This window comes from Oncorhynchus masou, unplaced genomic scaffold (genome assembly GCF_036934945.1).
Source record: "Oncorhynchus masou masou isolate Uvic2021 unplaced genomic scaffold, UVic_Omas_1.1 unplaced_scaffold_461, whole genome shotgun sequence".
Classification (NCBI taxonomy): Eukaryota; Metazoa; Chordata; class Actinopteri; order Salmoniformes; family Salmonidae; genus Oncorhynchus; species Oncorhynchus masou.
This window is the reverse complement of record NW_027011005.1, coordinates 179,397-202,291: the sequence shown is the minus strand read 5'-3', so window position 1 is coordinate 202,291 and position 22,895 is coordinate 179,397. Positions and strand designations below refer to the sequence as shown.

The window sequence follows — 22,895 nt, the reverse complement described above, 5'->3', positions numbered from 1 at the left end:
GTGTGTGTGTGAAAGGGGGAATGTACACTGTTTTTGAAAGAAAAGCTCATTTTGGTCCATTAAAATAACATCAAATTAAATCAGTGTAGACATTGTTGATGTTGTAAATGACTGGAAACTGCAGATTTTTCATGGAATATCTACAGTTGAAGTTTACATACACTTAGGTTGGAGTCATTAAAACTTGTTTTTCAACCACTCCACAAATTTCTTGTTCACAAACTATAGTTTTGGCAAGTCGGTCAGGACATCTACTTTGTGCATGACACAAGTCATTTCTCCAACAATTGTTTACAGACAGATTATTACAGTGAATTATAAGTGAATGTGGGTCTGAAGTTTACATACACCGAGTTGACTGTGCATTTAAACAGCTTCCAGAAAATGTCACGGCTTTAGAAGCTTCTTGCTAATTGACATAATTTGAGTCAATTGGAGGTGTACCTGTGGATGTATTTCAAGGCCTAACTTCAAACTCAGTGCCTCTATGCTTGACATCATGGGGGGAAAAAAATCAGCCAAGACCTCATAAAAGATGTAGACCTCCAGAAGTCTGGTTCATCCTTGGGAGCAATTTACAAACAATAGTTTGCAAGTATAAACACCATGGGACCACGCAGCCGTCATACCGGTCAGGAAGGAGACGCGTTCTGTCTCCTATAGATTAATGTACTTTGGTGCAAAAAGGCAATGCTACCAAATACTAATTGAGTGTATGTAAACTTCTGACCCACTGGGAATGTGATGAAAGAAATAAAAGCTGAAATAAATCATTCTCTCTACTATTATTCTGACATTTCACATTCTTAAAATAAAGTGGTGATCCTAACTGACCTAAGACAGGGAATTTTTACTAGGATTAAATGTAAGGAATGGTGAAAAACTGAGTTTAAATGTATTTGGCTAGGGTGTATGTTAACTTCCGACTTCAACTGTACATAGACCTACAGAGGCCCATTATCAGCAACCATCCCTCCTGTGTTCCAACAGCATGTTGTGTTAGCTAATCCAAGTTTATCATTTTAAAAGGCTAATTGATCATTACAAAACCCTTTGGCCATTAATGTTAGCACAGCTGGAAACGTATGATTAAAGAAGCAATAAAACTGGCCTTCTTTAGACTAGTTGAGTATCTGGAGCATCAGCATTCATGGGTTCAATTACAGGCTCAAAATGTCCAGAAACCAAGTACTTTCTTCTAAAACTCTTCAGTCTATTCTTGTTCGGTGAAATGAAAGCTATTCCATGCAAGAAATTGCCAAGCAACTGAAGATCTCATACAACGCTGTGTACTACTCCCTTCACAGAACAGCGCAAACTGGCCCTAACCAGAATAGAAAGAGGAGTGGGAGGCCCACTTTGCCTAGAATGCCAGCATCCCGGAGTCGCCTCTTCACTGTTGACGTTGAGACTGGTGTTTTGTGGGTACTTTTTAATGAAAAAACAAGTACAAAAATGGTTTGCTCACTGGGAAATGAATATCCAACTAGTCAGTGACAACTGTGTGGAGTGGAGCAACTATTGTAGACACTAGATTTCAATCTATGTAGAAGAACCCTTACAATATTATAGCTATGTTGGGATTACTATGTAGAAGTACAATATTATAGACACTATGTCCTGGGATTTCCTATGATCTTACAGTATTATAGTATGTCCTGGGAAGAAGCCCCTTACAGTATTATAGACACTATGGGATTTCTATGATCTATGTAGAAGGATTTAGACACTATGTCCTGATTTCATATATGTAGAAGAACCCCTTACAGTATTATAGACACTATGTCCTGGGATTTCCTATGATCTATGTAGAAGAACCCCTTACAGTATTATAGACACTATGTCCTGGGATTTCCTATGATCTATGTAGAAGAACCCCTTACAGTATTATAGACACTATGTCCTGGGATTTCCTATGATCTATGTAGTACAGAAGAACCCCTTACGTAGAAGAAGTATTATAGACACTATGTCCTGGGATTTCCTATGATCTATGTAGAAGAACCCCTTACAGTATTATAGACACTATGTCCTGGGATTTCCTATGATCTACAGTATTATAGACACTATGTCCTGGGATTTCCTATGATCTATGTAGAAGAACCCCTTACAGTATTATAGACACTATGTCCTGGGATTTCCTATGTGGAATAACCTTACCTTCTAGCGACTCTTCTGTAGCTTGTGAGGTCATAGACCTAAACATGTCACACGTGCGTGTTCCTGAGAGCCTCAGCTTTTCAGAGATCGCTTTAAATAGTTTGTAGCTCAATCCATTCGGACTGCCCTGGTCTCACAAACACCGCTCTAGCTCAGCCCCCGTTAAATCACAGAGGAATCGGTGGTACCAAAATGTGCTGGCGTTCCGGTGGGAATCATTGGGTTAAAGCGTATTGAATGAGATAGAGAGAATAAAAGAATGGGATAGAGTATGTGTACGTGTGTTGACAGAGCCCTGCTGAAGGTGGTTCAACTGGAAAAACTAGTGACTGAAAGCAAGAGACAGCTGCCACAGGAAACAGTTTGATTCAAATAGACTCAACTTCCATTGTAAAAATAACACTACAGTACAGGCCAGGTGTATTCAACTCTTACCGTACGACAGGGTTCTCAACCCTGTTCCTGGAGAGCTACCCTCCTGTAGGATTTCACTCTAAGACCAGGTGTAACTAACCTGGTTCAGTTTATCAACCAGCTGATTATTATAATCAGGTGTGCTAGATTAAGGTTAGAGTGAAAACCTACGGGACGGTTTCTCCCCAGGGACAGTTTTGGAGAGCCCTGACAAAACGCAGTGGAACTGGCTTTGAGGTCCAGAGTTGAGGGATATCGGCAATAGACCACCATTTACAACCTGGTTTTAGAGCATTCCGTATTATTCTGTATGTAAATCCGAGATACTCCATTTAGTATGAAATGTTAAGTTTCATATGGTATGTATTCATTTGTATGTCCATTACACATTTCCTATGATATGTTAAAACTTACAATTCGTATTACATGTTAGGAATTTGCAAAACGTACAATATGTTAGGAATTTGCTAAAAGTATGATATGTTACAAATTCTAGCTAAGTGGTTAATGTTAGACAGCATGCTAACATTAGCTAGGCTAAGGGTTAAGGTTGAGTTCAGGAGTTATGTTAAAGGATTAAGGCTAGTGTTAGGGGAAGGGTTAGCTAAAACTGTTAGGGGAAGGTTAGCTAACATGCTAAGTAGATGCAAAGTAGCAAGTAGTTAAACATCCTAATTAGCTAAAATGCTGAAGTTGTCTGTGATGAACTCGTAACCCTTTGGGTTGTTAGAGCAAGACGTTTGCATTATACACCCACCCATCTACCCTACTTTCTTTTTGCCTTAAGTGACAGTTTATCTTCTGTAACCAAACATAACATACCACACTCAATGGGGTGTCACGAATTTACGTACAGAATAATACGAAATGCTCTGAGACCAGGTTGCCATTTAGGCTAGTCAGGTTACTCTGTAACTGTCGGGGTCTATGTCCCTGAATATCCTCCATAATTACTATTATTGAGGTGCAATGTCAGGATAACTAACACACCACCCCCTCCAGCTGGAGCCAAACCAACAGGAGTTTTGCTCTAAAAAAGGTGAATTCCATTCTCAATCTACAGTATTTCGTTATGAGTAGGTCTAAATCTAGATAAGGATCAGTATCTGTAACTTGATAGGACGACAGTGCGAGTCATCGTGAGAACTCATCGGTATCTCTCCATCATGTGACCGATACCCCGGCTCCTGCCTAACTGGCTTGTCATTGGAACTTTTTGGGTTGTGGATGGATACATTAGAATAGCATAAACTTTTGACGCGACTAAATGAAACGAAGCTCTAATGCAAGAACAGGACGAATTGACAACATTTAACGATTCAAATATAAATTGCTAATTTTCATGAACAAAAACTCACCTGTCGGTAGGGAAGAGAGGACGAACGCGGCCAGTATCAACCTCCTCATCGTTGATTGATCCATTAAACTAATAAATATTATATCGTCCAATTTATGTCCTATACAAAAAAAAGTTAAGACCTAAATTATCCTCCTAAACAGATTCCCCATTGTTATGTCTGTCTTGTGTTTTGTCTTGAACACGGCTCCTTCCTTGTCCGACACCTTTCGGGAATTTGGTTTGCTGGCTGCGGAGACAGACAGACCCCACCCCGAAACAGGTGCTGTATGTGACGTGGACAGGTGCTTCCTACCGCAGAAAGCCGCTATGAGAATACAGAATGAAAGCGACGGTAAATCTGTAATATGTTAATTCATTCGATATTTAAATAATTACTTTAATACATACATTAATATTCAGCCTTTTTAAATGTGATTTAGGGTCTTTTTTTACACATGACATTGTTAGGCAATAATTAGCCGACAGTGAGATGTTTTTAGTTCGTTTGGAATACATTCATTCAAAAGGTTCATTTTTAATGGTTAGATGAATATAATTTAAAAGGCAAAGAGCTGTAGCCTACAACGGGTGAAGTGATCCAGGTTGACTGGAGGCATTGTATGAAACCACTGGATGGTTCCCAGTAGCCGTATCAGCCTAACAGACCCTGTGCTGACACAAACGTTGCTGACTTTGTGACGGTTGTAACAGTAAACTAAGACAGACAGGTGGGAATCCATTCAGTCCACATCATAATACTTGTTAATTTATTTGATGGAAATAATCCCATTCTAGCTGTTTGATGGCAACCAGTATATCAGCCTAACACCTGTAAACAGTGTATAAGTAAACTAACAGACAGTGTATCAGCCTAACACCTGTAAACTAAGCAGACAGTGTATCAGCCTAACACCTAACACAGACAGTGTATCAGCCTAAACCTAAGCAGACAGTGTATCAGCCTAACACCTAACACCTGTAAACCTGTAAACTAAGCAGACAGTGTATCAGCCTAACACCTGTAAACTAAGCAGACAGTGTATCAGCCTAACACCTGTAAGCAGACAGTATCCTAACACCTGTAAACCTGTAGTGTATCAGCCTAACACCTGTAAACTAAGCAGACAGTGTATCAGCCTAACACCTGTAAACTAAGCAGACAGTGTATCAGCCTAACACCTGTAAACTAAGCAGACAGTGAATCAGCCTAACACCTGTAAACTAAGCAGACAGTGTATCAGCCTAACACCTGTAAACTAAGCAGACAGTGTATCAGCCTAACACCTGTAAACTAAACTAAGCTAAGCAGACAGTGTATCAGCCTAACACCTGTAAACTAAGCAGACAGTGTATCAGCCTAACACCTGTAAACTAAGCAGACAGTGTATCAGCCTAACACCTGTAAACTAAGCAGACAGTGTATCAGCCTAACACCTGTAAACTAAGCAGACAGTGTATCAGCCTAACACCTGTAAACTAAGCAGACAGTGTATCAGCCTAACACCTGTAAACTAAGCAGACAGTGTATCAGCCTAACACCTGTAAACTAAGCAGACAGTGTATCCTAACACCTGTAAACTAAGCAGACAGTGTATCAGCCTAACACCTGTAAACTAAGCAGACAGTGTATCAGCCTAACACCTGTAAACTAAGCAGACAGTGTATCAGCCTAACACCTGTAAACTAAGCAGACAGTGTATCAGCCTAACACCTGTAAACTAAGCAGACCAGTGTATCAGTATCCTAACACCTGTAAACTAAGCAGACAGTGTATCAGCCTAACACCTGTAAACTAAGCAGTATCAGCCTAACACCTGTAAATAAGCAGACAGTGCAGCCTAACACCTGTAAACTAAGCAGACAGTGTATCAGCCTAACACCTGTAAACTAACAGACAGTGTATCAGCCTAACAAACTAAGCAACCAGTGTATCAGCCTAACACCTGTAAACTAAGCAGACAGTGTATCAGCCTAACACCTGTAAACTAAGCAGACAGTATATCAGCCTAACACCTGTAAACTAAGCAGACAGTGTATCAGCCTAACACCTGTAAACTAAGCAGACAGTGTATCAGCCTAACACCTGTAAACTAAGCAGACAGTGAATCAGCCTAACACCTGTAAACTAAGCAGACAGCCTAACACCTGTAAACTAAGCAGACAGTATATCAGCCTAACACCTGTAAACTAAGCAGACAGTGTATCAGCCTAACACCTGTAAACTAAGCAGACAGTGTATCAGCCTAACACCTGTAAACTAACACCAGTGTATCAGCCTAACACCTGTAAACTAAGACAGTGTATCAGCCTAACACCTGTAAACTAAGCAGAGTGTATCAGCCTAACACCTGTAAACTAAGCAGTGTATCAGCCTAACACCTGTAAATCAGTGTAGCCTAACACCTGTAAACTAAGCAGACAGTGTATCAGTGTAAACTCAGACAGTGTATCAGCCTAACACCTGTAAACTAAGCAGACAGTGTATCAGCCTAACACCTGTAAACTAAGCAGACAGTGTATCAGCCTAACACCTGTAAACTAAGCAGACAGTGTATCAGCCTAACACCTGTAAACTAAGCAGACAGTGTATCAGCCTAACACCTGTAAACTAAGCAGACAGTGTATCAGCCTAACACCTGTAAACTAAGCAACCAGTGTATCAGCCTAACACCTGTAAACTAAGCAGACAGTGTATCAGCCTAACACCTGTAAACTAAGCAGACAGTGTATCAGCCTAACACCTGTAAACTAAGCAGACAGTGTATCAGCCTAACACCTGTAAACTAAGCAGACAGTGTATCAGCCTAACACCTGTAAACTAAGCAACAGTGTATCAGCCTAACACCTGTAAACTAAGCAGACAGTGTATCAGCCTAACACCTGTAAACTAAGCAGACAGTGTATCAGCCTAACACCTGTAAACTAAGCAGACAGTGTATCAGCCTAACACCTGTAAACTAAGCAGACAGTGTATCAGCCTAACACCTGTAAACTAAGCAGACAGTGTATCAGCCTAACACCTGTAAACTAAGCAGACTGTATAGACAGTGTAAATCAGTGTATCAGCCTAACACCTGTAAACTAAGCAGACAGTGTATCAGCAACCAGTGTATCAGCCTAACACCTGTAAACTAAGCAGACAGTGTATCAGCCTAACACCTGTAAACTAAGCAGACAGTGTATAGCCTAACACCTGTAAACTAAGCCTAACACCTGTAAACTAAGCAGTGACAGTGTATCAGCCTAACACCTGTAAACTAAGCAGACTGTACCTGTAAACAGCCTAACACCTGTAAACTAAGCAGACAGTGTATCAGCCTAACACCTGTAAACTAAGCAGACAGTGTATCAGCCTAACACCTGTAAACTAGCAGACAGTGTATCAGCCCACCTGTTAAGCAGACAGTGTATCAGCCTAACACCTGTAAACTAAGCAGACAGTGTATCAGCCTAACACCTGTAAACTAAGCAACCATTGGCTTAGCATCTCTCCCCCTCCCCCCTTCTTTCTCCCTCCCTCCCCTTCTTTCTCCCTCCCCTTCTTTCTCTCTCCCTCCCCTTCTTTCTCTCTCCCTCCCCTTCTTTCTCTCTCCCTCCCCCTTTCTTTCTCTCTCTCCCTCCCCTTCTTTCTCTCTCCCCCTTTCTCCCTCCCTCCCCTTCTTTCTCTCCCCATCCCTCCCCTTCTTTCTCTCCCTCCCCTTCTTTCTCTCTCCCCCTTTCTCCCTCCCTCCCCTTCTTTCTTTCTCCCTCCCCCCTTCTTTCTTTCTCCCTCCCCTTCTTCCTCTCTCCCTCCCCTTCTTTCTCTCTCTCCCTCTCCCCCCCCTCCCTCCCTCCCCCCCCTCTCTCCCTCCCCCCTTCTCCCCCTGTTTTGTGTGTTATTTGGCACTGTCTTGTGTAGACCTCTTAGCAGTGTTTTATTGCCCTGTGGACATAGTTTCCCAATGGACAAAGCATGCGACCCCAGAACATTGCCATGTGAATGTAAAGCCTATAAAGCCCCACAGGCCTGGGGCCAACAGGTCTCAGAGCAGAGCCAGCGGCCCCCTGGTTCACCCCAGCCGGCGACCGACAGGCTGCTTGTTCAACTCTGAGGAGACAACAGGTCTCAGAGCAGAGCCAGCGGCTCCCTGGTTCCCCCCAGCCGGGGACCGACAGGCTGCTTGTTCAACTCTGAGGAGACAACAGGACTTAGGGCAGAGCCAGGTTGCCCCAAAATGGCATCCTATATTCCCTATGTAGTGCACTACTTTTTGGGCTCTGGTCAAAAATAGTTTACTATGTAGGGAATAGGGTGTAATTTGCCCTGGTCAAAAGTAGTACACTATATATGAAATAGAGTACAATTTGCCCCAGTAAAAAGTAGTGCACTATACAGGGAATAGGTTGCCATTTGCCCTGGTCAAAAGTAGTGCACTATATAGGAAGTAGGGTGCCATTTGAGACGCACTCCCTGTCTCTCACCCAGGCCAACCAACCACTCTCACTACACCACTTGGTAGTACTCATAGACAATGTCCACAAATGGAAGTGTGTGTGTGTGTGTGTGTGTTTTTGTGCGTGCATGCTTGCAAATGTCTGTGTCTCTGTCTGTGTAGGTAAGGTATGTGGATCTAGGAATTCCTTAACAGATTGTTTCTCTCCCATGAGCACACCCACTCTACTCTGCACCTGCCCAGCTTTACCACTGGTGGTTTCCTGCTATTGTATTTTCATCCACAGAGGATGACAGCAGCTACTCTATCTTTCCTACTCAGTACTCAGTTGTATCCTGTCCCTGGGTTTCCAATATGGACCAGATGTTATTATTTGTCATGGAAATAAAACCTCCGAAGCGGTTTGACTTCTTGGACCAGTTTCCCGGAACCAGTTTAGGCTTAGTCCTAGACTAAAAGCATGCTGCTTCTGTGTCCAGGAACCAGACCCCTTGTGTGCTACGGGTGTAACTGACAGAGTTGTTATGATCTATCTGACATAGTTGTTGTTATCTAGCTGACATAGTTGTTGTTATCTATCTGACATAGTTGTTGTTATCTAGCTGACATAGTTGTTGTTATCTATCTGACATAGTTGTTGTTATCTAGCTGACATAGTTGTTGTTATTTAGCTGATGACAGAGTTGTTGTTATTTAGCTGATGACAGAGTTGTTGTTTGTTGTTTTAGCTGATGACAGAGTTGTTGTTATCTAGCTGACATAGTTGTTATCTAGCTGACATAGTTGTTATCTAGCTGACATAGTTGTTATCTAGCTGACATAGTTGTTATGACAGTTGTTGTTATCTGACATAGTTGTTGTTATCTGACATAGTTGTTGTTATCTAGCTGACATAGTTATCTATCTGACAGAGTTGTTGTTATCTATCTGATGACAGAGTTGTTGTTATCTGACATAGTTGTTGTTATCTAGCTGACATAGTTGTTATCTAGCTGACATAGTTGTTATCGAGCTGACATAGTTGTTATAGCTGACATAGTTGACATGACATAGTTGTTATCTAGCTGACATATTTGTTGTTATCCTCTCATAGAAGTGATGTCATCACTCCCCTCAGGCTGCGTGTGTGTAAGCTCTGAGACTCTCAGGCCTAGGAAGGACTTGCTCAACCACATTCCTCACATACAACCCTGAGCTGAGTGGTCAGCCCCTCCCCAACCTCATCATGAGTCGCCGGGCGGAAAAACAGCCTCAGACACAACAGAGGACATGTGTATCAGAAAACAGAACAATTAACTGACCCACTTATATTAAGACTTTCTAGAGCATTCATATAGTCTTCATAACAACTAAAGTGTTGATTCACAAATAGTTTATAAAACATACCACAGTTTACAAGACATACTTCACTACAATGATTTATAAGACATACTTTACAACCATAAAGACACTTAAAGGGTGACAAAAGGTCCTTATGAAGTGAATGAAGGACAGTGGAGAAGATGTGGAGATTAAGTAGACTTTATTGAATCAGATTGAAGCTGCCTGGTCAACAGTATTTGAGGTAAAGGCTGTGGTTAAACTGCGTCTCTGGAGTTAAATAATAAATAGTTCATTAGGCATTAGTTTGTTATTGCAAAAAGCCCCAGTTATGGTACAAGTTATTATAACAAGGTAACCTAAAGGAGAAATACAACTTAAGTGTTTGTGTGTTTATTTATTTTACATTTTTTTAACTAGGCAAGTCAGTTAAGAACAAATTCTTTTTTTCAATGATGGCCTGGGAACAGTGGGTTAACTGCCTGTTCAGGGACAGAACGACAGATTTGTACCTTGTCAGCTCGGGGATTTGAACTTGCAGCCTTTTGGGTACTAGTCCAACATTCTAACCACTAGGCTACCCTGCCGCCGTTTAGTGTTCACCAACATGCACTTTCCAAGATAGTGTGTGTGTGTGTGTGTGTGTGTGTGTGTGTGTGTTTACCAGATCTCTTAGAGTAACAGTCAGTTGGTGATGATCATAAATAGACAAAGCCATTGTTGCCTGTCGCCTATGACTTCAACTCAGTGAAACAACGTGTCATTGACAGACAGGGAGCTGGGCTGTGAAACAACGTCTCATTGACAGACAGATAAATGGAACACAGAAACACGATGACGTAGAACAAGCATAGAAAGAAAATAACATAGAAAAGCACAAAAGCTATGAACAATAAATACACTGAAAGAAGTGGAAAAAAACAACACTAAACATGAACAATTGTAACGAATCCTTCAACAGGTTTTGCAGGCGCGAGAAAGAGCTGTGGTAAGTTGACAGCCAGTGTGTGTGTGTGTGTGTGTGTGTGTGTGTGTGTGTGTGTGTGTGTGTGAGTGCTAATGAGTGGAGATAAAGTTGTGTGTTTAGCGGTTTACACAACGATATGAAAACTAAACACACCGTGGTTATCTTATCTTAAACACACACAGACATACCCACAAGTGCTTTCAGTTGCACTTGCACAATCATTTACTGCATTGTCATCACAACATGACTTAACACAGAGACAGGCAGAGTTGATAAACTATGTATAAAACTATTATAAACCAAATACAGTCTTCGAAGGACAGATGGCACATAATCACAACATGTACGTCATTTAGCAGACGCTCTTATCCAGAGCGACTTACAGGAGCGATTAGGGTTAAGTGCCTTGCTCAAGGGCACATCAACACATTTCTTTTCACCTAGTCGGCTCGAGGATTTGAACCACCGACCTTTCGCTCTTTACCGCTAAGCTACCTGCCGTCCCTAAAGTTCCAGTTTCTCTCCCTGGCTCTGTTAGTAGTACCCTCTAGTCCAAACTTACTGGGTATAACCCACATTGTATCATTGCATTAAACACGATGATTAAGAAACACTGTGTCCTCTATCCACAGAGTCAAGGCCAAGCAAGGCCAACGGGTGGTTTACAATGGCACTGAAAAACACAATGGTATGGGGGATCCACACCATTCACACAACAGAATCCAAACGTTGTCTCAACGGCGGCCTTCGACCGTGACTGGGCAGTGGTGGTGGTGGTGGTGGTGCAGGCAGTGACAGAAACTGCAGAGTGACATCATCATTCAGCGACTTCACAGAGAGAGCGTGCACTGTGTAGAGGTGGCAGTGACAGAAACTCCAGAGTGACATCATCATTCAGCGACTTCACAGAGAGAGCGTGCACTGTGTAGAGGTGGCAGTGACAGAAACTCCAGAGTGACATCATCATTCAGCGACTTCACAGAGAGAGCGTGCACTGTGTAGAGGTGGCAGTGACAGAAACTCCGGAATGACATCGTCATTCAGTGTGTGTTGTTAGTGAGAGAGGAGAATAGAATGGAGAAGACAGGGAGAAACTATTCACTCTGACACACAAAAGAGCAGACAGGAATAAGCACCATACTTCGTCTCACACACACACACCAATACACACACACACCAATACACACATCCACCAATACACACATCCACCAATACACACACACACACACACACACACACAGTGCTATTTGTCCTGTGCATCCAGAGGTCTTTGTCCCAGCTCTGAACATTACTCTTCTACTTAGGTCATGGTGCTTGATGTGTATCTGAAGCCTGATCAGACCGTCCCAAGTCCTGTGCCGTGGTCAGTCCAGTGGTTGTACTGCCTGTCACTCAGAGGTAGCCATTCCCTCTGCTGGTCACTGACCTCTCCATGGGGTTCTCTGCTTGCCCAGTGTGCTCTGAGAACCCCTCTCCTCCCCAGTGTGGGGTGATGGGGGGGTAGAGGATGATTCCCAGTGTCTTTCCCAGTGTCTGTATGTGTCCTCCAGGCATCAAACTATGAGAGAGTCTCTGCTAAGAAGAGTGCTCTGTTAAAAGAAAACAGCAAGAGAGCTTCACGTTAGTCACGTGTGTGCAGAGTGATGGAAGCTGTGCTTTGTGCTCATTTGGCCCAGTGTAACAGTGAAAAGACCCCGCTCGTCTCAGCCAAGCTCTGTCAGTTAGTTGGGAGAGGAGCAGCAGACCAAGCTCTGTCAGTTAGTTAGGAGAGGAAGCAGCAAGCCAAGCTCTGTCAGTTAGTTAGGAGAGGAAGCAGCAAGCCAAGCTCTGTCAGTTAGTTGGGAGAGGAGCAGCAAGCCAAGCTCTGTCAGTTAGTTGGGAGAGGAGCAGCAAGCCAAGCTCTGTCAGTTAGTTGGGAGAGGAGCAGCAAGCCAAGCTCTGTCAGTTAGTTGGGAGAGGAGCAGCAAGCCAAGCTCTGTCAGTTAGTTGGGAGAGGAGCAGCAAGCCCAGCTTTGTCAGTTAGTTGGGAGAGGAGCAGCAAGCCAAGCTCTGTCAGTTAGTTGGGAGAGGAGCAGCAGACCAAGCTCTGTCAGTTAGTTGGGAGAGGAGCAGCAAGCCAAGCTCTGTCAGTTAGTTGGGAGAGGAGCAGCAAGCCAAGCTCTGTCAGTTAGTTGGGAGAGGAGCAGCAAGCCCAGCTCTGTCAGTTAGTTGGGAGAGGAGCAGCAAGCCCAGCTCTGTCAGTTAGTTGGGAGAGGAGCAGCAAGCCAAGCTCTGTCTGTCAGTTAGTTGGGAGAGGAGCAGCAAGCCAAGCTCTGTCAATAAGTTGGGAGAGGAGCAGCAAGCCAAGCTCTGTCAGTTAGTTAGGAGAGGAAGCAGCAAGCCAAGCTCTGTCAGTTAGTTAGGAGAGGAGCAGCAGACCAAGCTCTTTCAGTTAGTTGGGAGAGGAGCAGCAAGCCAAGCTCTGTCAGTTAGTTGGGAGAGGAGCAGCAAGCCAAGCTCTGTCAGTTAGTTGGGAGAGGAGCAGCAAGCCAAGCTCTGTCAGTTAGTTGGGAGAGGAGCAGCAAGCCAAGCTCTGTCAGTTAGTTGGGAGAGGAGCAGCAAGCCCAGCTCTGTCAGTTAGTTGGGAGAGGAGCAGCAAGCCAAGCTCTGTCAGTTAGTTGGGAGAGGAGCAGCAAGCCAAGCTCTGTCAGTTAGTTGGGAGAGGAGCAGCAAGCCAAGCTCTGTCAGTTAGTTGGGAGAGGAGCAGCAAGCCAAGCTCTGTCAGTTAGTTGGGAGAGGAGCAGCAAGCCCAGCTCTGTCAGTTAGTTGGGAGAGGAGCAGCAAGCCAAGCTCTGTCAGTTAGTTGGGAGAGGAGCAGCAAGCCAAGCTCTGTCAGTTAGTTGGGAGAGGAGCAGCAAGCCAAGCTCTGTCAGTTAGTTGGGAGAGGAGCAGCAAGCCAAGCTCTGTCAGTTAGTTGGGAGAGGAGCAGCAAGCCAAGCTCTGTCAGTTAGTTGGGAGAGGAGCAGCAAGCCAAGCTCTGTCAGTTAGTTGGGAGAGGAGCAGCAAGCCAAGCTCTGTCAGTTAGTTGGGAGAGGAGCAGCAAGCCAAGCTCTGTCTGTCAGTTAGTTGGGAGAGGAGCAGCAAGCCAAGCTCTGTCAATAAGTTGGGAGAGGAGCAGCAAGCCAAGCTCTGTCAGTTAGTTAGGAGAGGAAGCAGCAAGCCAAGCTCTGTCAGTTAGTTGGGAGAGGAGCAGCAAGCCAAGCTCTGTCAGTTAGTTGGGAGAGGAGCAACAAGCAGGCAGAATAAGAAGGATAAGTGAGGTCAGGTTCTGGGGTCACATTGGGGGCACAAAGGTTACAAAGAGATTTCACCTGGCTCTGCCATTTCAACTGAGGTAAAAAAAAAATCTGTTAGAAGGCTGAACACAACGCTGGCATTAGCCAAGTAGTAGTAGTGGTAGTAGTAGTAGTAGTAGTAGTAGTAGTAGTAGTAGTGGTGGTGGTGGTGGTGGTGGTGGTGGTGGTGGTGGTGGTGGTGGTGGTGGTAGTGGTAGTCAATATGTTAAGTTGAACAAATGTGATATCTAATCACCTGTGCCTTTTAATTGTAACTGATTACAGACAAATGGAGTTAGATCCATAAAAGTCAATATAAACACAGTTGTAAATCATTAGATTAGAAAAACAAACCCAGGGAATAAGAAACCCCCCCCCAAAAAAAATAGCAGAATGGAACGATATAAAAGGTAAGCAAAGTGGTTCAGGTTCAGATCTTGACGATAGTTTTCCAGCTTTTCTTATTATGGTCTGATTCTGCTTATCTCTCTGGCTAAGAGGCACAGGTGCAATGACTTCTATAACAGATTCCTTTCTCACCTGAGTCACAGTATATCTGTTAAGGTGAGCCTCCATACCTGAGAAAAATGGGCATAAGCTTATCTCTTGTCTTACCTTAAAGGGATACTTGGGGATTTTGGCAATGAAGCCCTTTATCTACTTCCCCAGTCAGATTAACTCATGGATACCAATTTTATGTCTCTGCATTCAGTAGTTTTGCAAACCAATGCTAACTAGCATTGCTAGCAGTTACCATAGACGTCCAGTCATTGTGCTAACGCTAGTTAGCAACTTCCTTCAAACTGCACTCAGAGACATAAAAATGGTATCCACAAGTTAATCTTACTCTGGGGAAGTAGATAAAGGGATTCATTGACAAAATCCTGAAGTATCCCTTTAAGCAGTCTTAGCTACAGTACTGTATGAACATAGGGATATCTTTGCCCTAAATCAGTAGACTCAACTATAGTACAGTATCTCTTCAGTATATTTCTACTGTGTATGAAGTGAACCCATACTGGGTGTAGCCTAAATGTAGCTCACCACTTTCCGGGGCTTCTCCCGCTCCTCTCCTCTCTCCTGCTGTAGGGTATGGGCGTGGCTATGGGTGGAGCCTCCGTTGGAAGGGCGGGAAGAATGGGTGGAGGGGCGAGGGGAGGGGGAGGGCGCTCAGCGGCTCTGAACCGCTCTAACGCAGTCTGGCAGTACGGGGGTAGAGAGTCTTCTCCCCGTGAGTCTAATACCAACTCCACCTCCCTGTTGCTAGGCCAACGGCTATGGTGACGCTCGCCGCCACTGCCACTGCTCTTCTTAGAGCCCTTAGAACCCTTAGAGGGTGTGTCTGGGGGCGTGTCCTCTTCGCTGCGCCCCCCTCCCCTGCCCCTATCACCTCCACTGTCACTGGGCCCACCCCGTCTGGTCTTGCGCTCCAAAAGAGTGCTCAGGAGTTCGCCATCGTAGTCCCGCCCCCGGGGGCTCTGGCGAGGAGGGGGAGGAGGGGCGGGGGGTTTAGGGGGGCGCTGCTCCAGCTCGTTGTCCCACGTGCCCCGTCTCTTCTTGGGCGAGGGTGGCGGACTGCGTTGTCGGTTTCCCTGACGATCTCCATGGCAATCCTCTTGGCCTTCTCGTTCTCGCCAAGTCTCTGTGCGGTCATCGCGATCTCTGTTGTCACGGTAACCACGTTTTGTCATCTTGTCCCGGTAAGAAGGCGAATAGTATTCCCGATCTCGATCCCTATCCCGGTCACCTTCTCGTTCCCGCAGCTCTAGTCTCTCGTACTCCTGGTCGGTGTCTCTGATGTCCCTGACAGTGAGCTCCTCCCTGGGGCCTATCTGTCTGTAGCACTGGGAAAAGTCCTCCAGCTCATCCAGAGAGCCTGACTTCCCACCCAGGAGGAAGGCCTTACGCTGCAGGTGCTCTGAACGAGGGTTCCACCTGGACATAACATCTCATTAGGGACTTAGAACATGCAGAACACACACACACACACACACACACACACACACACACACACACACACACACACACACACACACACACACACACACACACACACACACACACACACACCCCATGCACACACATGCACACACACATTTACACATACACACACATACACACACACACACACAACCCCTATGAAGACACACACACGCACACACACACGACACACACATACACACAACCCCCACTCCCCTCCACACACACACAACCCCGCTCCCCTCCACACACACAACCCCCACTCCTACCAACACACACAAACCCTATGAAGACACACACACACAACCCCTATGAAGACACACCCCACACCTCACACACACACGACCCCCACTCCCCTCCCACACACGACACTCCCCTCCACACACACCCCCACTCCACACACACAACCCCCACTCCCCTCCACACACACAACACACACAAACCCTATGAAGACACACACACACAACCCCCCTCCTATGAAGACACACACACACAACCCCCACTCCCCTCCTCCACACACACCCCCAACACACACACCCCCTCCCCCACACACAACCCCCACCCCTCACACACACCCCCACACAACACAACCCCCACTCCCCTCCACACACACAACCCCCACTCCCCTCCACACACAACCCCCACTCCCCTCCACACAACCCCCACACACACACCCCCACTCCCCTCCACACACACAACCCCCACTCCCCTCCACACACACAACCCCCACTCCCCTCCACACACACAACCCCCACTCCCCTCCACACACACAACCCCCACTCCCCTCCACACACACAACCCCCACTCCCCTCCACACACACGACCCCCACTCCCCTCCCACACACACGACCCCCACTCCCCTCCACTCCCCTCCACACACACGACCCCCACTCCCCTCCACACACACGACCCCCACTCCCCTCCACACGACCCCACTCCCCTCCACCCCACTCCCCTCCACACACAGTCAGACCCCCACTCCCTCCACAAAGGCGACCCCCACTCCCCTCCACATGCCCCCAAACCTGCTGTTCCACACACAGTCAGTTTAGGCGTTTCATGATGATGGTCCTCCTCAATGCTGCGGTTGCGGCGGTGCTGGTAGCGTGTGGAGCGACGGGTCTGAGAGGAGGACGAGGGATGATGGAGGTCAGGGATGTCTTCAAGGTCACGGTCGTGGTCAGGGATGGCTGGCAGGGCCTTCTTCTGTATCTGGCGGTAAGACTGACGGAAACCCCCTGTATCCACCTCATGGAGAGAACTGAGCTCTGAGATACTGCAGGCTGAGGAAGAGGAGAGGGGAGGAGGAGGAGGAGGAGAGAGGAGGGGTGGAGACATGAGTACGTTTCTGTATTGAGGATACTATGAATCGCAGTGTTAGTATCACAGTGACTAGGCCTAAGATAAGATGCCAGGTGAATGAAGAACCCAGTGGACATGCACAGAACACAGAGAGAGAGGAAGTCCTAGATGAAAAACCTCTGACACAAACAGACACATTACAATAGGTCTTCTTTTACAGACTGTCTTTGACACACAAGGCCAACACATCCAATCGGAGCAAGAAAACAATCTACCAGCAGTTGATGAGGATTGGAGGAATTCGAGGAATGAATCATTAGATGAGGATCAACAAGGTGGTGATGTACGGATAGTGTGAGACTCACAAAACGAGGAAGAATCAGCTGGGTTGTCTTTATGAAGTAGGAATAATCAGGTGTGTTGTCTTTATGAAGTAGGAGGAATCAGGTGTGTTGTCTTTATGAAGTAGGAGGAATCAGGTGTGTTGTCTTTATGAAGTAGGAGGAATCAGGTGTGTTGTCTTTATGAAGTAGGAGGAATCAGGTGTGTTGTCTTTATGAAGTAGAAGGAATCAGGTGTGTTGTCTTTATGAAGTAGGAGGAATCAGGTGTGTTGTCAGGTGTGTTGTCTTTATATGAAGTAGGAGGAATCAGGTGTGTTGTCTTTATGAAGTAGGAGGAATCAGGTGTGTTGTCTTTATGAAGTAGGAGGAATCAGGTGTGTTGTCTTTATGAAGTAGGAGGAATCAGGTGTGTTGTCTTTATGAAGTAGGAGGAATCAGGTGTGTTGTCTTTATGAAGTAGGAGGAATCAGGTGTGTTGTCTTTATGAAGTAGGAGGAATCAGGTGTGTTGTCTTTATGAAGTAGGAGGAATCAGGTGTGTTGTCTTTATGAAGTAGGAGGAATCAGGTGTGTTGTCTTTATGAAGTAGGAGGAATCAGGTGTGTTGTCTTTATGAAGTAGGAGGAATCAGGTGTGTTGTCTTTATGAAGTAGGAGGAATCAGGTGTGTTGTCTTTATGAAGTAGGAGGAATCAGGTGTGTTGTCTTTTTATGAAGTAGGAGGAATCAGGTGTGTTGTCTTTATGAAGTAGGAGGAATCAGGTGTGTTGTCTTTATGAAGTAGGAGGAATCAGGTGTGTTGTCTTTATGAAGTAGGAGGAATCAGGTGTGTTGTCTTTATGATTTCAAATCAAACACATTTTATTGGTCACATATTTAGCAGATGTTATTGCGGGTGTAGCGAAATGCTTGTGCAGTTGCAGGAGAAGAGAGAAGAGGAGCACTGTTGAAGCTAGGATTTCAGAGAGTAGTGTGTAGGCAGAGGTTAGTTCAGAATGGATTTCATGCAGATTATAGCTAGAGTATAAAAAGCATGTTGACTCTGTCCTACACAGGGGTTGTCTGTCTGTAGGGCTTACAGCCATGAGTCAGGTTTGGATTTGATTTCACAGAGGATGTCAGAGTGTAGCAGATTATACGTCCTGCTGAGTCTACACAAGGTATGGTAACTATCTGTCTGTCTGTAGGGCTTACAGTCATGACACATGCAGAAGTGGATTTCAGACAGAGTAGAGTATAGGGTGTATAGAGTCTACTGTCTGTCTGTCTGTCTGTCTGGCTGTCTGTCTGGCTGTCTGTCTGTCTGGCTGTCTGGCTGTCTGTCTGGCTGTCTGGCTGTCTGTCTGTCTGTCTGGCTGTCTGGCTGTCTGGCTGTCTGGCAGTCGTGGCTCATGCAGAAGTGGATTTCAGACAGAGTAGAGTATAGGGTGTATAGAGTCTACTGTCTGTCTGTCTGTCGGGCTTACAGTCGTGGCTCTGGGCCTTGGCCGGGTGGAAAAGAGCCAGCTGTTTCTCTACGTGCTGCAACACCTTCAGAGAGTCCTGATCCAGAGAGGACTGATCCAGAGAGGACTGCAGCCGGTACACAGGCCGCACTGAGACGTAGATGAGACAACAAACACTTGTCAGGCAGGAGAGGAGAGACAGGCCTCACTACGACAAACTGTTGGGCTCTGTATGAGCTTTCCACACACGTTCAACAAGGTGAAGAAATGGCTGTTCAACTATATCAGTATGTTTCTTATATTGCTGCTTTAAATGAAGTTAAAAATGAAAAGGCAGTTTGTTAGATAACATTTAAAACATCAGGACATCAATAGACAACACCAGACCCAGTACCCACCTCCAGCTGCGCTGTTCTCTGACACAGAGGGGGGAGCGGACATCATCGTGGTGTCCACCAGGGAGGGGGGAGCGATGGGGACCATGGCCGGGACCCCAGGTACATAGTAGGGTGGATAGACAGCGATCTGGGGGGACGAAGCCCTGCTCCTCAACCCCTTTCCTGCCTCGTACACTACATGGAGAGAGGACAGAGAGATAGAAGACACAGGTAATACTGGAGGAGGAACATTCATCCCTGCAGGTATTCCAGACTCCACAGGTAATACTTCAGGTATTCCAGACTACACAGGTAATACTGGATTCCAGAGGAACATTATACTTCAGGTATTCCAGACTCCACAGGTAATACTTCAGGTATTCCAGACTCCACAGGTAATACTTCAGGTATTCCAGACTCCACAGGTAATACTGGAGGAGGAACAATCACTTCAGGTATTCCAGACTCCACAGGTAATACTTCAGGTATTCCAGACTCCACAGGTAATTGTTCAGGTATTCCAGACTCCACAGGTAATACTTCAGGTATTCCAGACTACACAGGTAATACTTCAGGTATTCCAGACTCCACAGGTAATACTTCAGGTATTCCAGACTCCACAGGTAATACTTCAGGTATTCCAGACTCCACAGGTAATACTTCAGGTATTCCAGACTCCACAGGTAATACTTCAGGTATTCCAGACTCCACAGGTAATACTGGAGGAGGAACATTCATCACTTCAGGTATTCCAGACTCCACAGGTAATACTTCAGGTATTCCAGACTCCACAGGTAATACTTCAGGTATTCCAGACTCCACAGGTAATACTTCAGGTATTCCAGACTAGGTAATACAGGTAATACTTCAGGTATTCCAGACTCCACAGGTAATTGTTCAGGTATTCCAGACTCCACAGGTAATACTTCAGGTATTCCAGACTCCACAGGTAATACTTCAGGTATTCCAGACTACACAGGTAATACTGGAGGAGGAACATTCATCACTTCAGGTATTCCAGACTCCACAGGTAATACTTCAGGTATTCCAGACTACACAGGTAATACTGGAGGAGGAACATTCATCACTTCAGGTATTCCAGACTCCACAGGTAATACTTCAGGTATTCCAGACTACACAGGTAATACTATTCAGATCACTTCAGGTATTCCAGACTCCACAGGTAATACTTCAGGTATTCCAGACTACACAGGTAATACTGGAGGAGGAACATTCATCACTTCAGGTATTCCAGACTCCACAGGTAATACTTCAGGTATTCCAGACTCCACAGGTAATACTTCAGGTATTCCAGACTCCACAGGTAATACTTCAGGTATTCCAGACTACACAGGTAACACTTCAGGTATTCCAGACTCCACAGGTAATACTTCAGGTATTCCAGACTACACAGGTAATACTTCAGGTATTCCAGACTCCACAGGTAATACTTCAGGTATTCCAGACTCCACAGGTAATTGTTCAGGTATTCCAGACTACACAGGTAATACTGGAGGAGGAACATTCATCACTTCAGGTATTCCAGACTCCACAGGTAATACTTCAGGTATTCCAGACTCCACAGGTAATTGTTCAGGTATTCCAGACTCCACAGGTAATACTTCAGGTATTCCAGACTACACAGGTAATACTTCAGGTATTCCAGACTCCACAGGTAATACTTCAGGTATTCCAGACTCCACAGGTAATACTTCAGGTATTCCAGACTCCACAGGTAATACTTCAGGTATTCCAGACTCCACAGGTAATACTTCAGGTATTCCAGACTACACAGGTAATACTGGAGGAGGAACATTCATCACTTCAGGTATTCCAGACTCCACAGGTAATACTTCAGGTATTCCAGACTCCACAGGTAATACAGGTATTCCAGACTCCACAGGTAATACTTCAGGTATTCCAGACTACACAGGTAATACTTCAGGTATTCCAGACTACACAGGTAAGAACTTCAGGTATTCCAGACTCCACAGGTAATTGTTCAGGTATTCCAGACTACCACAGGTAATACTGGAGGGAGGAACATTCATCACTTCAGGTATTCCAGACTCCACAGGTAATACTTCAGGTATTCCAGACTACACAGGTAATACTTCAGGTATTCCAGACTCCACAGGTAATACTTCAGGTATTCCAGACTCCACAGGTAATACTTCAGGTATTCCAGACTCCACAGGTAATACTTCAGGTATTCCAGACTCCACAGGTAATTGTTCAGGTATTCCAGACTCCACAGGTAATACTGGAGGAGGAACATTCATCACTTCAGGTATTCCAGACTCCACAGGTAATACTTCAGGTATTCCAGACTACACAGGTAATACTGGAGGAGGAACATTCATCACTTCAGGTATTCCAGACTCCACAGGTAATACTTCAGGTATTCCAGACTCACAGGTAATACTTCAGGTATTCCAGACTCCACAGGTAATACTTCAGGTATTCCAGACTACACAGGTAATACTGGAGGAGGAACATTCATCACTTCAGGTATTCCAGACTCCACAGGTAATACTTCAGGTATTCCAGACTACACAGGTAATACTGGAGGAGGAACATTCATCACTTCAGGTATTCCAGACTCCACAGGTAATACTTCAGGTATTCCAGACTCCACAGGTAATACTTCAGGTATTCCAGACTCCACAGGTAATACTTCAGGTATTCCAGACTACACAGGTAACACTTCAGGTATTCCAGACTCCACAGGTAATACTTCAGGTATTCCAGACTCCACAGGTAATACTTCAGGTATTCCAGACTCCACAGGTAATACTTCAGGTATTCCAGACTCCACAGGTAATACTTCAGGTATTCAGACTACACAGGTAATACTTCAGGTATTCCAGACTCCACAGGTAATACTTCAGGTATTCCAGACTACACAGGTAATACTTCAGGTATTCCAGACTACACAGGTAATACTGGAGGAGGAACATTCATCACTTCAGGTATTCCAGACTCCACAGGTAATACTTCAGGTATTCCAGACTACACAGGTAATACTGGAGGAGGAACATTCATCACTTCAGGTATTCCAGAATCCACAGGTAATACTTCAGGTATTCCAGACTACACAGGTAATACTTCAGGTATTCCAGACTACACAGGTAATACTTCAGGTATTCCAGACTACACAGGTAACACTTCAGTATTCCAGACTACACAGGTAATACTTCAGGTATTCCAGACTACACAGGTAATACTTCAGGTATTCCAGACTCCACAGGTAATACTTCAGGTATTCCAAACTACACAGGTAATACTTCAGGTATTCCAGACTCCACAGGTAATACTTCAGGTATTCCAGACTACACAGATAACACTTCAGGTATTCCAGACTCCACAGGTAATACTTCAGGTATTCCAGACTCCACAGGTAATACTTCAGGTATTCCAAACTACACAGGTAATACTTCAGGTATTCCAGACTCCACAGGTAATACTTCAGGTATTCCAGACTACACAGATAACACTTCAGG

At 45.1% G+C, this 22,895-nt stretch overlaps 1 pseudogene; it reads right to left on the bottom strand.

Moving 5' to 3' along the window:
- Positions 1-9,658: 9,658 nt before the first annotated feature.
- The window catches only part of LOC135535216 (immunoglobulin-like domain-containing receptor 2), a 91,159-nt pseudogene continuing 77,922 nt past the window's right edge, over positions 9,659-22,895 (bottom strand).